This window comes from Arachis ipaensis, chromosome B3, assembly GCF_059453495.1.
Source record: "Arachis ipaensis isolate K30076 ecotype BB chromosome B3, ASM5945349v1, whole genome shotgun sequence".
In the NCBI taxonomy this organism is placed as follows: domain Eukaryota; kingdom Viridiplantae; phylum Streptophyta; class Magnoliopsida; order Fabales; family Fabaceae; genus Arachis; species Arachis ipaensis.
Window position 1 is genome coordinate 132,555,150 of NC_142438.1, and position 14,504 is coordinate 132,569,653.

Genomic DNA, 14,504 nt, shown 5'->3' on the forward strand with positions numbered 1-14,504 from the left:
TGTCAGAACCATAACATTAATCTTTGGATCTAGCATTCATTAAAACCATAAATAGTTACCTCCTGCATGTAGTCTATATCAACCCTAAATGTCACAACAGTCTTCTCCAACCACGCTGTACTCCGATCCGCATGACTCCACCTGAAACATGATACAATGAAAAAATCTATGTCAGTAACCGTAACTGAAACATGCATAATGAATATATTGTCCGACAAGAACCATAAATATTTACCTCATGGCAACTGGTATCTCAGCAGGTGGAAGGATATGCCTCGGTGCGGGTGAAATACACGGCATTCGCTCCCATGCCCAAACAAACAACAGGTTAAGAGGACCATCCATCTCCTTCGTATCATATCGTGATGCACGGCATAGTGCTCGGTAAAGATGAGCCAGACATGCTGAACCCCAACTATAAGTATGGATCCGCTCGAAATCGCGAAGCAATGGTAGATACTTCGCATGGGCATATGCGGTCGACTTATCTGTGAATAGAGTCGACCCTAACAGACAGAAAATCTGACATCTCACGTATCTCCTTATGGACTCTTCAGTGTCCAACGGCTCCGCATCTCTGACACTTCGAACCCAACCGAGCTTTATATAGGATTTTGAATTACGACTGAGAACCGGTTGACGACCGAATATTTCCATGCTGTGACTCTGAACGAAATCACTACTACTGTCAGTCCATCCACTCACGGGCTCTCCATCAATTGGTAAGCCAAATATATGTGCGACATCCTCCAATGTCACCGTAACCTCACCCACCGGCAACACAAAAGTGTGAGTCTCCGGCCTCCACCTTTCAACCAGAGCAGCTAACAACGGGTGAGATCCTCTTATCATCCCAATCCTAGATACGTGGTAGAATCCGGTGACACGTAAGTAGTTTTCAACCCTCGGGTTCCAACTCTGTGGCGGATCCAATTTACGCACCAACAAATTTCTGTTCGGCTGCATCAATAAAATTATATTTGTTATATTACCTATAAATATGCATGTATTATTAATAAACAAATATTAATAATAATATTTACATATTTATTTACTTCATTACAAACAAGCTATATATTTTTTTTTCTGATATTTATTTATTGATTACTTTAACAATGTATTAAACTTTTGAATTTGGTCAACATTTATATTATTTATTTATTTTACTATATATGGTATTATTTTTATATTTTTGCCGTAAAAAAATTTTTTTTTTTAAAAAAATTTTAAATTTGTCGTATTATAAAAAAATATTGTATAACAATTAACTAATTATACACAAAAAAAGATTATATTTAAAATTAAATTAAATAACAGCAAATTAATTTTTTTTTTATTTTTATAACAGCAGAATAATTTAAAATTAACAAAAACAAACTAAATAAATAACATAAAAAACAGAAATAAAAATAAAAATACACAACCCTTCCGAGCTTATAATTTAGCAACTTACATAGATTGGATGATCCAAATAATTTACAATATGTTCCTCTGGAGCTTTATAATCACGAACCATTCTTTAAAATAAAAATAAAATAATATTTTTTTTTCTTCCCTTTTCCCTTTTTTTCCAGCTGGGAACGGTGAGCAACAACAACACAGCCCTCCTTGAAAGAACACTTCTCAGCTGCTTATATGGAGAAACATTAAGCTCTCCTGCCCACTCTCCATAAAATGCATAAGGCTAGCTTCCTTCTTCGTTTATATAGAGCTTCAAGCTCTCCAACCTCTGCTGCATGCTGTTTACCGGGGTGATACATGTCCCCTGCATGCCAGCAGCTTCAGCACGCCCCCCCGTGGTGCATCGGGACTCTGCCACGCCAGCTCCACCACGCCCCTGCGTGGTGCCAGTCGCTGCATGTCGGCCACCTCAGCACGCCCCCGCGTGGTGTGCCACGACGGATTCCGGCCCCGTCATCTCGCCCCTGCGTGGTGAGACACGTTGAATCCTGGCTTGGTCACCACGCCCCTGCGTGTTGACCACCACTTCCACCATCGGGTAAATCCCCCCATCCCCCAATATTCTCCCAATACACCAACACCTTTTCCATAAGAATAATAATTTCCGGAATGAAAACCTAGGGAGAATCTGAAAAAGCATTATTGTACAACATACTTTTTCGTACTTTCCATTTTCCAACTTGCAAATTTGTCTTGCTCATAAGCCATGAACAATGATCAAAGAACAGTATGAAAGCTGTCACCTTTTGATTTTGTTGTTTGCCCTTCCTTCGGGTGGTATTTTTTACCAATATCAAAATTTGGTGTATTTTTTTATGTAAAGACTATAAATTTAAATATCAGATTTATAATTTTTTATTTTGTTTAAAACATGCAAATTTAAAGGTTAGGTTTTTTATTTTAAATCTTTTAAAATATACTCAGATTTATATTTTAGTAATAAATGTTTTAAATGTGCAAATCGAACCTTTCAATTTATTTTACGACAAAAAAATTATTTTAATAGAAATTAGATATGTCAATTTATGCATTATAAAATTTCACTCTCAAATTTTTTTTACAAATTTTTATTATTTCTCAAATATGAAGATCCAATTGTTATTTAAAATAAAAAAATTAAAATTTATATAAAAAAAATACACCAATTAATCATGTTGCACTAAATTATACACCATTTTTTTCTATTTCTAAAAAAAATAGCTGAAAACTGTAGCCTGAGTTTCATTGTAGTACGGAAATCATTGAAATATAACTTAAAGTGGTTATTACATGTTCCTTAGTTTGGTTAATTGATATTTATGGATGTCACGTATTGAAATGCTAAAGTTGAAGGAAAAATGGCAACAAGTGAAATAAAACTATATTTTCTTTCCCCCCAAAAACAGAGTGTAAAAGTGTGAAGTTGGGGAAAAGGGGGGAGAAGTGTAACCACAAAATCAAATGGAAAAGGGAGCGTGGAGCGAAAGCTACCAAGAGCACTAGGGTAGGGGCAAACCAATAATAACAATTAATTATTGATTTATTGATGATAATGCATAAATATAAAGAAAAAGGTGGCATTGATAATTTGATATTAAATATTTTGATGAAATAAAAATAGATTTGAAATATCCTAAGACCATCTCCAGCAAGGAATTGATCTCAATTTCTATTTATAACCCATTTGTCATAAAAAGTAACTCCACATCAGTTTTTGCATTATAAACAGTAAATAGGAACTCAAAACATCTCTCTTCTTCATTAGGAGGAACTAATTTTAGTCCCTGTTGTGGTCTCACTTAATTAATTAATTAAAATAATTAAAATTAATATAGCTATTATTTTTTCAATAATATTATTTAAATTTATAAATTAAAAAATAATTTACTATTAAAAGATATTAATATTAAAAAAATCATATATAACAATAATACACAATATATAATTCGGAATTACATTAATTTGTAAAATTACTTAATACAAAAAAAATATAGTTAAATTTTATAGTTAACGACAAACATTATGAAATTGACATATGTGTTCAATCAAATTCTCTTTTAACTATCTATGCTGCTATCTATTTAATTATTATAATTATTAACTAATTTAAACTAATTTATAAAATTACTTAATATAAAACAAATATAATTAAATTTATTTGCAAAATTAATTAACATACATATAATATGTATGTAATATATATTTTAATTTATTTATATGTAACATATTTTTTAATTCATTTATATGTAATAGCAGCCGTTATAAGTTTCTCTAAGTGGGAACTCTCCTCATCGATCCATGTGAAGGAACTCATTTGAGTTCACACTCCAACGGGCAAAAGTGCCTTTATGTTAGAGGAGAAACTTAAAATAGTTATCATTGGAGTTGCTCTAAGACCATCTTCAGTAGGGAACTCATCCCAATTTCTGTTTATGGTCCATCTGTCATAAAAAGTAACTCCACATTAGTTTTTGCATCATAAATAATAAATAGAAACTCAAAGTATCTCTCTCTTCTCCATTAGGAGAAACTAACTTTAGTCCATATTGTGGTCCCACTATGTTGATATTGCTGCGGATCGTGAGAAAGTCATTCTTGGTGGCCCGTGGTTGATAGACGGTCACTATGTTGCAGTAAAGCCATGGGATATGAATTTTAGGCCATGCGAAAAATCCTTTGGATCAACGCTGGTATGGATTCGAGTCTCGGGACTTCCAATTTGGTGCTACCAGGAACAAGCAATGCTGCGAATTGCTTCTGCAATAGGGATTCCGGTGAAAGTAGATTTGGCTACTAAGCTTGCAGAAAGAGGAAAATATGCCCGAGCTTGTGTTCAAATTAATCTTGAGTTGTCTGTAATCAAACATATTATAGTGGAGGGTGTGACTTATGAAGTGGAGTACGAGAGTTTACTATTGATTTGTGCTACTTGTGCACGATATGGGCATGATAAATCGTTGTGCATGGAGAAGGAGTCCTTGGAAGGAAACGGGAATTCCTTTGGTGATGAAAAAAATAATGAAGCCCCGACACTAGTGCCACACAACAATAATGAGATTCAACAAGAGGCTGAATCAGAAGCTCGTGTTTTGGGTGAGAATCCTCGTAATTTGGGTGAGAAATTAGGAGTTGTTAAAGGGAAGGATGTGGTTACGAAATCATTGGCTCCTCACGTGCCTGATGGTCATGTTAATGAGGCATGCATGGATGATGGAGAGGGCTGGCAACAAGTGCTCCGTAAGGGAAAATTCACAATGGGTCAGTCATCAGGTTTGAAGGACCAAGATGGAAAGCAGCACAAGTTTGGTTCGAGAAGGGTTCCAAGACCCAATTTGCATGGTGATGGAGGTAAATCAATTGGTATTAGGATGGGGAAGCGAGAAAAACATGAAATTGCGCCATCTCCATCACGCAGAACTCCTGCACGTCGTGGAATTTCTCTACGGAAGCGTCATCGGCCTTCCTCCTTGCAGAACTCGCCAGTTGATAAAAATGGTGGCACAATGGAGGAAACCTTAGTAGATGGAAGCATGGCAGGTGCAGTGTCAGGAGGTCCGAAGGTGGCAATTATTGAGGATCAGAGTGTGCCAGTACCGCAGGACAAACCACCTATTGAGGTTGGTGATTCTGTTTAGAGTTTTATGTTCTTATTTATTCTGTCCCTATTATTTATGGATAGTTTAAATATGATTGTTTGGAATATTAGGGGTGCTTCTAATAAGTTAGCCCGTGTGCATTGCAAGGAACTTGTTAGAAAATTTAGACATATTTTCTTTATTGTGGTTGAAACTCACTCCCCTTTTCAGCATTTAAAATTATTCTGGGAAAGATTGGGGTATCACTCTGTTGGTATAGTAGAAGCAGAGGGGCATAAGGGAGGTATTTGGTTTCTATCCTCTATGAAGGGTGTTTGTTGTAAGTTCATTGATGCTTTTGATCAGGGTGTTACTGTTGAGGTTCACTTTGATAATTTAATTTGGAGGTGTAGTGGTATTTATGGCAGTCCTCAATTTAATAAAAGGGTTCTCCTTTGGGATTATCTTGTTGCACAATCCATGGTTTTTCAAGGACCTTGGATTGTTCTTGGTGATTTTAATGAAGTCAAATTTTCTCATGAATTTAAGGGCTGTCAGTTTTCTCATCAAAGAGCAGACATGTTTGCTACTTCATTAGGGGATAGTGGTTTGTTTGATCTGAAGACTATTGGGAGGCAGTTTTCTTGGTACAGGAGGGTGAAAAATTATGTTGACGTGGCAAAAAAGCTTGATCGAGTCTGTATAAATAATAGTTGGTTATCTATCTTTCCAGAGGCTTATGCAGAAGTTTTAAATAGGCTTCAGTCTGATCATTGCCCTATTCTAGTGCGTTGTAAAGGTCGTCCTCAGCCTAAAGGGAATCGACCTTTCCGATTTGTTGCTGCTTGGGCTACTCATCCTGGGTATAGGGATATTGTGAACCAGTCATGGTGGTTTGGTAATAGAGGAATTCATGGCAAGCTTTCGGAAGTACAGAAGAATTCACTAGAGTTTAACTCGAAGGTATTTGGTAACATTTTTGTTAAGAAATGTGAATTAGAGCAGCAGATTAATTATTTACAAAAGCGTTTGGAAGTGGTGGATAGTATTTATTTGCGTCAGAAAGAGCGACAGTTGCTTGATGATTATAATAATACTCTAGTGCAAGAAGAGCTCCTATGGTTCCAAAAGTCCAGAGAGCAGTGGGTAAGGTTCGGGGATAGGAATACAAGATTCTTTCATATTCAAACTCTTGCGCGAAGGAAGCATAATAAGATTCATGGCCTTTTTCTCAAGGATGGAGTGTGGGAAACTGATTCAGAGGTTCTGAGTCAAGAAGCAGAGTCTTTCTATAAAAGATTATTCTGTCATTTGGATGATGTTGATTTGGGTTGCCTTGGTGATGTGCCTCTTCCTTCTCTAAATGAGGAAGCTTGCAATAACCTTACGGCACCAGTTACTATGGAGGAAGTCAAAGCAGCGGTTTTTCACATGAACTCTTTTAAAGCTCCGGGTCCTGATGGGTTTCAAGCTTTCTTCTTCAAAGAATATTGGGAGATCATTGGTCTTGATGTTTGGAAGATAGTTAAGCAGGCATTCTCCGGTGTTCCTCTTGATCCGAGAATGTTGGAGACTTTACTAGTTCTCATTCCAAAGGTTGAATCACCGGTATCTATGAAAGATTTCAGGCCGATTAGTCTCTGCAATGTAGTTTACAAGATCATCACGAAGGTCCTTGTTAATAGGCTTCGTCCTCATCTTGCGGAGATTGTTGGCCCGCTTCAAGGAGGATTTATTCCGGGACGAGGAACTCCTGACAACATCATTATTGCCCAAGAAGTCCTCCACTTTATGAAGAAGACTAAATCAAAGAAAGGCACACTGGCATTTAAGATTGATCTGGAGAAAGCTTATGACAGAGTTGACTGGAGGTTGTTAGCTCATACCCTTAAAAGCTTTGGTTTTCCTATTCCTACACTTAATTTGATTATGAATTGTGTCACTGCTTCTTCCTTATCTATTCTTTGGAATGGGAGTCGTCTGAATGGCTTTACTCCTAGCCGAGGTCTTAGACAAGGAGACCCTATGTCACCCTATCTTTTTGTGTTGTGTATGGAACGATTGGCATGCTTTATTAGTCATCAGGTTGATTTGGGCTTGTGGGAACCGGTTGCTATTTCTAGAGGAGGACCAAGAATATCTCACTTAATGTTTGCGGATGACTTGCTTCTATTCTGTAAAGCTACAAAGAGACAAGTGCAAAATGTGATGTTGGTTTTAGAGACTTTTTGCAAAGCATCTGGGATGAAGATTAATGTGGAGAAGTCTAAAGCGCTTTGCTCCAAGAATGTCTCTGCAACAAGGAAAGAGGTTTTCACTGGGGTATCCTCTATCAGATTTGTCCAGGACTTGGGCAAGTATCTTGGAGTTACCCTTATCCATTCTAGGGTGACTCGTTCAGCTTTCAATGGTGTCTTGGATAAGATTCGGAGTAGGCTAGCAAGCTGGAAAGGAAGTTTACTCAATCGGGCTGGTAGACTTTGCTTGGTTAATTCTGTTATCGCTGCTATTCCCACGTACCAGATGCAGGTCTCTATTTTTCCCAAAGGAATCATTAGTAAATTGGAGTCTATGATGAGGAATTTTCTTTGGAAAGGACACGTTGATGGAAGAGGATTGAATCTTGTTAGTTGGAAGGTACTGGTTACTCCAAAAAAATATGGAGGTTTAGGGATTAGAGATCCTTATTGTGTAAATATTGCTCTTCTTGGGAAGCTAGTTTGGACTTTCTTCCAGCAGCCAAACAAGCTATGGGTCCAATTGTTGGATGCCAAATACCGATCATCTCTATATGACTGTTTTAGTTATCCTAAGAACAAGGACTCTCTCATTTGGAGGTGTCTTTGCAAGGCTTGGGAAGTGTTGAAGGATGGGTTTGATTGGTGTATTGGAGATTTGAAACAGAACTTTTGGTTTTCTAGCTGGAGGAAAGAAGGACGGTTATCTAATGAGATCGATTATGTTCACATTTCTGATTCGAATATCCGGATACAGGATATTTGGTCGGTTGAAAGGTGGCATTTGGATACTCTTTATTCTCCTTTATCTCAAAATCTGAAAGATAATATTCTTTCTTACAATCCAGATGAACAAGCAGGTCCGGAAGTGTGTTGGTATTGGAGTGGGTCTTCTGCCAAAGTCTATAACTCTCGCAATGGTTACTTGTGGTTGTGTAAGCAGCTGTTTGGTTGGGAGGAGTGGGAGAATTGGCTTTGGCTTTGGCGCCAGCTTGTTCTAGAAAAGCATAAATTTTTAGCTTGGTTGTGTCTTAAGGAGGCTCTTCCTACTGCAAGTTTTCGCTTTAGAAGAGGGATGTCGTCATCGGATAAGTGTCCAAGATGTCTTTCTAGCCAGGAATCGGTTTTACATTGTATTCGGGATTGTCCCAAAGCTCAGCTTGTCTGGCATAGGTTGGATATTTCTTGTCATCCTTTGGATTTGAAGAACTGGTTCTTGTATCATAGCAGAGAGCATCCGTTCAAGTTCTTTTCGGGACTTTGGTGGATATGGCGTGCAAGGAATAATGACATCTTTAATCCCGATGAAACTTGGCCTCCAGAAAAAGTGATTTGTCTGGCATTAACTTCAGAAAAGGAGCTTAGGAATATCTTTGAATTACAACGTATGTCCCTTCCCTCTACTCTAAATGGTTTTTGGGATCCCCCATCCATTGGTACTTTTAAGATTAATTGTGATGCTAGTTATTTTGGTTCGGGTGATAGTATTGGTTTTGCTTGTGTTATTAGAGATTGTAATGGGAGCTGGCAAAGGGGGTGTTTGGGAATGATTGAGAGTAATAGTATTCTTCAAGGAGAATTGTTTGCTATTTGGAGAGGATATCTCTTAGCTTGGGATGTGGGTCAACGAGATGTTATTTGTGAGACGGATTGTGTGGAAGTATTTAATCTTGTTACTTAAGATGGTTTTGGGTTTATTGATCCACTGGTGCTCAAAATAAGAGATATCATGCATTGGAATTGGCGGGTTGACTTTCGTTTGATTATGAGAGATGCAAACACGGTGGCAGATACTATGGCAAAGATGGCGATGAAGTTACAACTTTCGCATGTGGAGCTTCTTTCACCTTGGGAGGAGTTTAAGAGTAGTCTTAAACGGGACTGTCCCTCTATTTAGGCAGTTCTTTGTTTTGTTTGTTTTATTTTTCTTTGTTTAATTTATTTCAGTCACCAAAAAAAAATATTGTGGTCCCACTTATTAATTAATTAAAATACTTAAAATAAATGTAATTAATTTTTTTAATAATATAATTTATAAATTTAAAAATAATTATTAATAAATTAATTACTATTTAATTATTATTTAAATAATTAATATAAATCATTAATTAAATAAAAATATAATTATTTAATATAACTAATTATTATAATTATTAAAAATTTAATTATTATTTAAAATAACCAACCCAACAAAAAATTATTTTGTTAAATGTAAAATTAAATTTGTTTTTTTTATGTAAGTAAATTTAATTAATTATAATTTATTATAGTAATATAAATAATATTTAATATTAATTATGATATAAATAATTAATATAAATTATTAATTAAATAAAAATTTAATTATTTAATCTAATTAATTATAATTTAATTACTTAATTAATTATTAGTTAAATAATTAATATAATTTATTAATTAAATAAAAATATCAGTATTTAATATAATTAATTATTATAAATATTATTGAATTAATTATTATTAATTATTTAATATAATTATTTAATTAATTAACATTTTATATAATAATTTATTTTTTTACCTAATTTGCCATATTTGGCAAGTGTTGATTGAATAATGGGAGTCCCCGTTCAGAGGGACTCCCTCTTCTTGAAATCAGTGAGAAAACTCGCTCTCTTTCCACTCCAAAGCTTCAACTCTTTTTTTCTCTCTGACATAATAGAAATTGGGTTCCATTTTTTAGCCCGTTGAAAATGCTCTAAAGCATACATATGTTATAGTTTGTGGTTTGTTGTTTTGAGCAATAATAAATTTCGTAATACTTTTATATTTGATAAATTTAATTTTTGCTTTTATTTGATATAATTTTAGATACTACATTTACATGCTACCATTTGAATCCTTCATTAATCTTGAGAAGATTAGAAGTTTATAAATTTAACCTCATTTTTTTGGTTAAATTTTACTAGCAAGTATTTTAAGAATAAAATTACTTATGTCAACAAATTTTAAAGGTTAGTATTTATTTTAATAATAAATACTTTTAAAACTTAACATTTATAGTCATTTTATAAATACTAATGAATTAAAACTTGTGTCTATTGATTAATCCACCATTTTATTTATTGAATATATGTCATACTAATAAACGTGCAGTAGTTTTTATGTTATAAAATTGAAGTCTTTTATGTTAATCCACTTAATCACATAATTATATTCACATAATAATAAATATATAAATTTAATTAAAATTTTTTAAATATAAATTCTATCCCTTTAAAATTTTAAAATGACAATAAACGTGGAGTAAAATCTCAATTAAACCAACAAATAAAAAATATAACATATATATAAAGTTTGTAGGGTCGTAGCTTTGCGCCAAAGCTTCCTGTTACGGCCTGGCCCAAAACTCGCGCGGGTCAACCCGACCCGAGTTCTCGCCGGCCCAGTGGTGCGTCCTCCACCCGACCCGGACACGCGTCCCGTACGGTTCGCACACAGCCGTGGGACAACACCTTTAGAGTATGGGCCTGCCCACTGGAAGGGCCCACTACTGACATGTATATAAGGGGGAGACTGGCTCTCCCCCAAGGTACGTCACATTCACACATTATTTCCTCTCCGCCTGCACATATTCTGACAAGGGCGTCGGAGTGTCTTTGCAGGTGGCACCCCCCTTCTCCATCAGAAGTGCTCGGGATTCCGCTCACCCGGGGATAGGAAACCACGACCAGACGAGCTTCCCCATCATCCGAAACGTTGACCTCAGGGTCCTAACCCGAATCGTCCGGTACCCGACCTACCGAACATTGGCGCCGTCTGTGGGGAAGAAACGTTCATGGATTTCGTGCTGGTCCAGACTGGGACAGGTTCCGAAGTAGCGCCTCTCGTGCTCGGGGGAGGCGCCGTCGCGACGGAATCCCGGCAGCAGCAACGGTCGCCCCCGAGGGATGCGACGCAGACTCACGAGAGACGCCCCTTCGGGGGGACGGGTGACAACCACGCCAGGATAATGCAAGAACTACGCCACAGAATGCAGGACTTAGAGCGCAGGCTAGCAGAAAGAGAGCGCGACCAACGCTCCCTAGAGCGGAGCCCCACCCGTTCCCGTTCAAGAAGCCGCTCGAGGCGCACGCCGAGCCCCCAATACGAGTCGGAGAGCACTGGGGAACGGGTACGCCCCAGAAGAAGAAGTTGCGACCCCATTATCTACGCCCGACACGAAAGGCGACGCGCGTCGAACAGAGGCAACGAGGAAGCCCACCGCGAGAATAATGAGTTGAGAAGAACTGCCCGAGGACCCGTCATAATAGGAGCGACCCCTTTCCACCGCTCTGTACTCGAGGTCCGACTACCAAAACATTTCGACAAGCCGACAGACATGAAGTATGACGGAACGCAAGACCCCCTGGAACACTTGACGGCCTTCGAGGCCAGGATGAACCTAGAAGGGGTGGGAGACGAGGTCAGATGTCGCGCTTTCCCGGTCACCTTAGCGGGCCCGGCAATACGGTGGTTTAACAACCTCCCGCAAGGCTCGGTGACCCAATTTACCGACATCAGCCGCGCCTTCTTGGCTCAGTTCACAACTAGGATTGTCAAAGCCAAACACCCAATCAATTTGCTGGGGGTGACACAGAGACCCGGAGAGCCGACCAGGAAGTACCTGGACCGTTTTAATGACGAGTGCTTGGAAATTGACGGTCTGACGGACTCAGTGGCAAGTTTGTGCTTAACGAACGGGCTCTCGAATGAGGATTTCAGGAAACACCTCACCACGAAGCCCGTCTGGACGATGCAAGAGATCCAGTGCGTGGCCAAAGAATACATTAATGACGAGGAAGTCAGCCGGGTCGTGGCTGCCAATAAACGGCAGCCCGCCTACAACCAACCCCGGCACTTCGAAGCCAGAGAAAGACCAAAGGAACACGCCAAGGACGGCGGTCCGAGTAAACCATCCAAACCGTTCCCCCGAGTTGGGAAGTTCACCAACTACACCCCCCTCACGGCATCGATCACTGAAGTTTACCAACAGATAGCAGAAAAGGGGATACTGTCGAAGCCCCGACCACTGAAGGACAGGACGGGAGGAAACAAGAACCTCTACTGCGAGTACCACAAGGGTTACGGGCACAAGACCCAAGACTGCTTTGACCTAAAGGATGCCCTCGAGCAAGCTATCAGGGACGGCAAACTCGCCGACTTCTCCCACCTTATAAGGGAACCAAGGAGACGCAACCGGGACAACGACAACGAGGACAGATCCCGACCAACAAGACGACGACAGGAGCCAGAGGGTGACGACCACGGTCTCACGGTGGTAAACGTGGTGACGGCCAAGAATACCGCCCCGAGGTCGAAATCGGCGCAGAAGAAAGATGCCAAGGTCTTAGCGGTCTCCACCCCACCTGTTAGAGGTCTTAAGGGTCTCCCACCTATCTCTTTCGGGCCGGAGGACCAATGGTTTGACGAAGTGCCGGAAAGTCCGCCCATGGTCATCACGGCTAGGGTCGGAACTGGCCTCGTCAAACGAATCCTGGTAGACACGGGGGCAGACTCAAACATCATGTTCCGAAATATTTTCGATGCCCTGGGATTGAGAGATTCCGACCTGACGACCCACCAGCACGGTGTGGTAGGGTTAGGAGACCACTTCATCAAGCCAGACGGAATCATCACACTCCCGACCTCTGTGGGACAAGGGCAAAGACGAAGGACAATCATGGCAGACTTTGTAATATTACGAGATTCGACGGCCTATAACATCATCCTGGGGAGAAAGACCATTAACGACCTGGGGGCAGCTATCAGTACGAAACTACTGGTGATGAAGTTCATCACCGATGACGGATCCGTGGGGTCCCTCCGGGGCGACTTGGAAACGGCGGTCGCTTGCGACCATGCCAGCCTTTCTCTCAGGAAAAAATCCAAGGAGGCGTCAGGGGTTTTCCTGGCCGACCTGGACGCCAGGGTAGACGACAAACCCAGACCAGAGCCAGAAGGAGACTTGGAAAATTTCAGAGTCGGCGAGGAGCACGATAAGTTCACATTCATAAACAGAAACCTCCCGCACGAAATAAAGGAGCCTTTGATGGAGATGATCAGGGCTAACGCCGACCTCTTTGCCTGGACGCCTGCCGACATGCCAGGGATAGACCCCCAGCTCATGTCGCATCACCTGGCCGTAAAGGCAGGAGCCAAACCAGTGGCCCAGAGAAGGAGGAAAATGTCGCAGGAAAGGGCAGACGAGGTAGCCAAGCAAACGGCCAGCCTCTTAGAAGCGGGATTCATCCGGGAATTGGATTACTCGACTTGGTTGTCGAATGTGGTTCTGGTTAAAAAACACAACGGGAGGTGGAGAATGTGCGTAGACTACTCTGACCTCAACAAGGCTTGTCCCAAGGACTGCTACCCCCTACCTAATATTGATACGCTCGTCGACGCAGCGGCAGGGTACAGATATCTGAGTTTCATGGACGCCTATTCAGGGTACAATCAGATACCGATGCACCGACCCGACGAGGAAAAAACGGCGTTCATAACGCCAGGGGGGGATCTATTGTTACAAGGTAATGCCATTTGGCCTAAAAAACGCAGGAGCCACATACCAAAGGTTGATGAATAAGATATTCAGCGAACTCCTGGGCAAAACAGTGGAAGTTTATGTAGATGACATACTCGCAAAGACCGCCCGACCTGACGATCTCCTGAGTGACCTTAACGACGTTTTCTCGTCCCTACGACAACACGACATGAGGCTTAATCCACTCAAATGCGCGTTCGCCATGGAGGCCGGAAAGTTCCTAGGCTTCATGATCACTCAAAGAGGAGTGGAAGCCAATCCCGAAAAATGCCAAGCGGTCCTTCAAATGAAGACTCCGGGTTGCATCAAAGACGTCCAGAGACTTGCTGGGAGATTGACAGCTTTGTCCCGTTTCCTCGGCGCATCGGCGGCAAGGGCCATACCCTTCTTCAACTTAATGAGAAAGGGAATGACGTTCGAATGGACACCAGCGTGCGAAGAGGCATTCAACCACTTCAAGCAAATCTTGGCGGCACCACCAGTCCTCGGGAAACCCAGAGCCGGAGAACCGCTCTACCTCTATCTATCAGTAACCGAGGAAGCGCTTGCCGCGGTCCTCGTTACAGAAGAAGCAAGGACACAACAGCCCGTCTACTTCGTGAGCAGGGCACTCCAGGGACCAGAGCTGAGGTACAGTAAACTGGAAAGACTGGCGCTGGCGCTCCTAGTATCCTCCCGAAGGTTAAGACAATACTTCCAGAGTCATCGTAT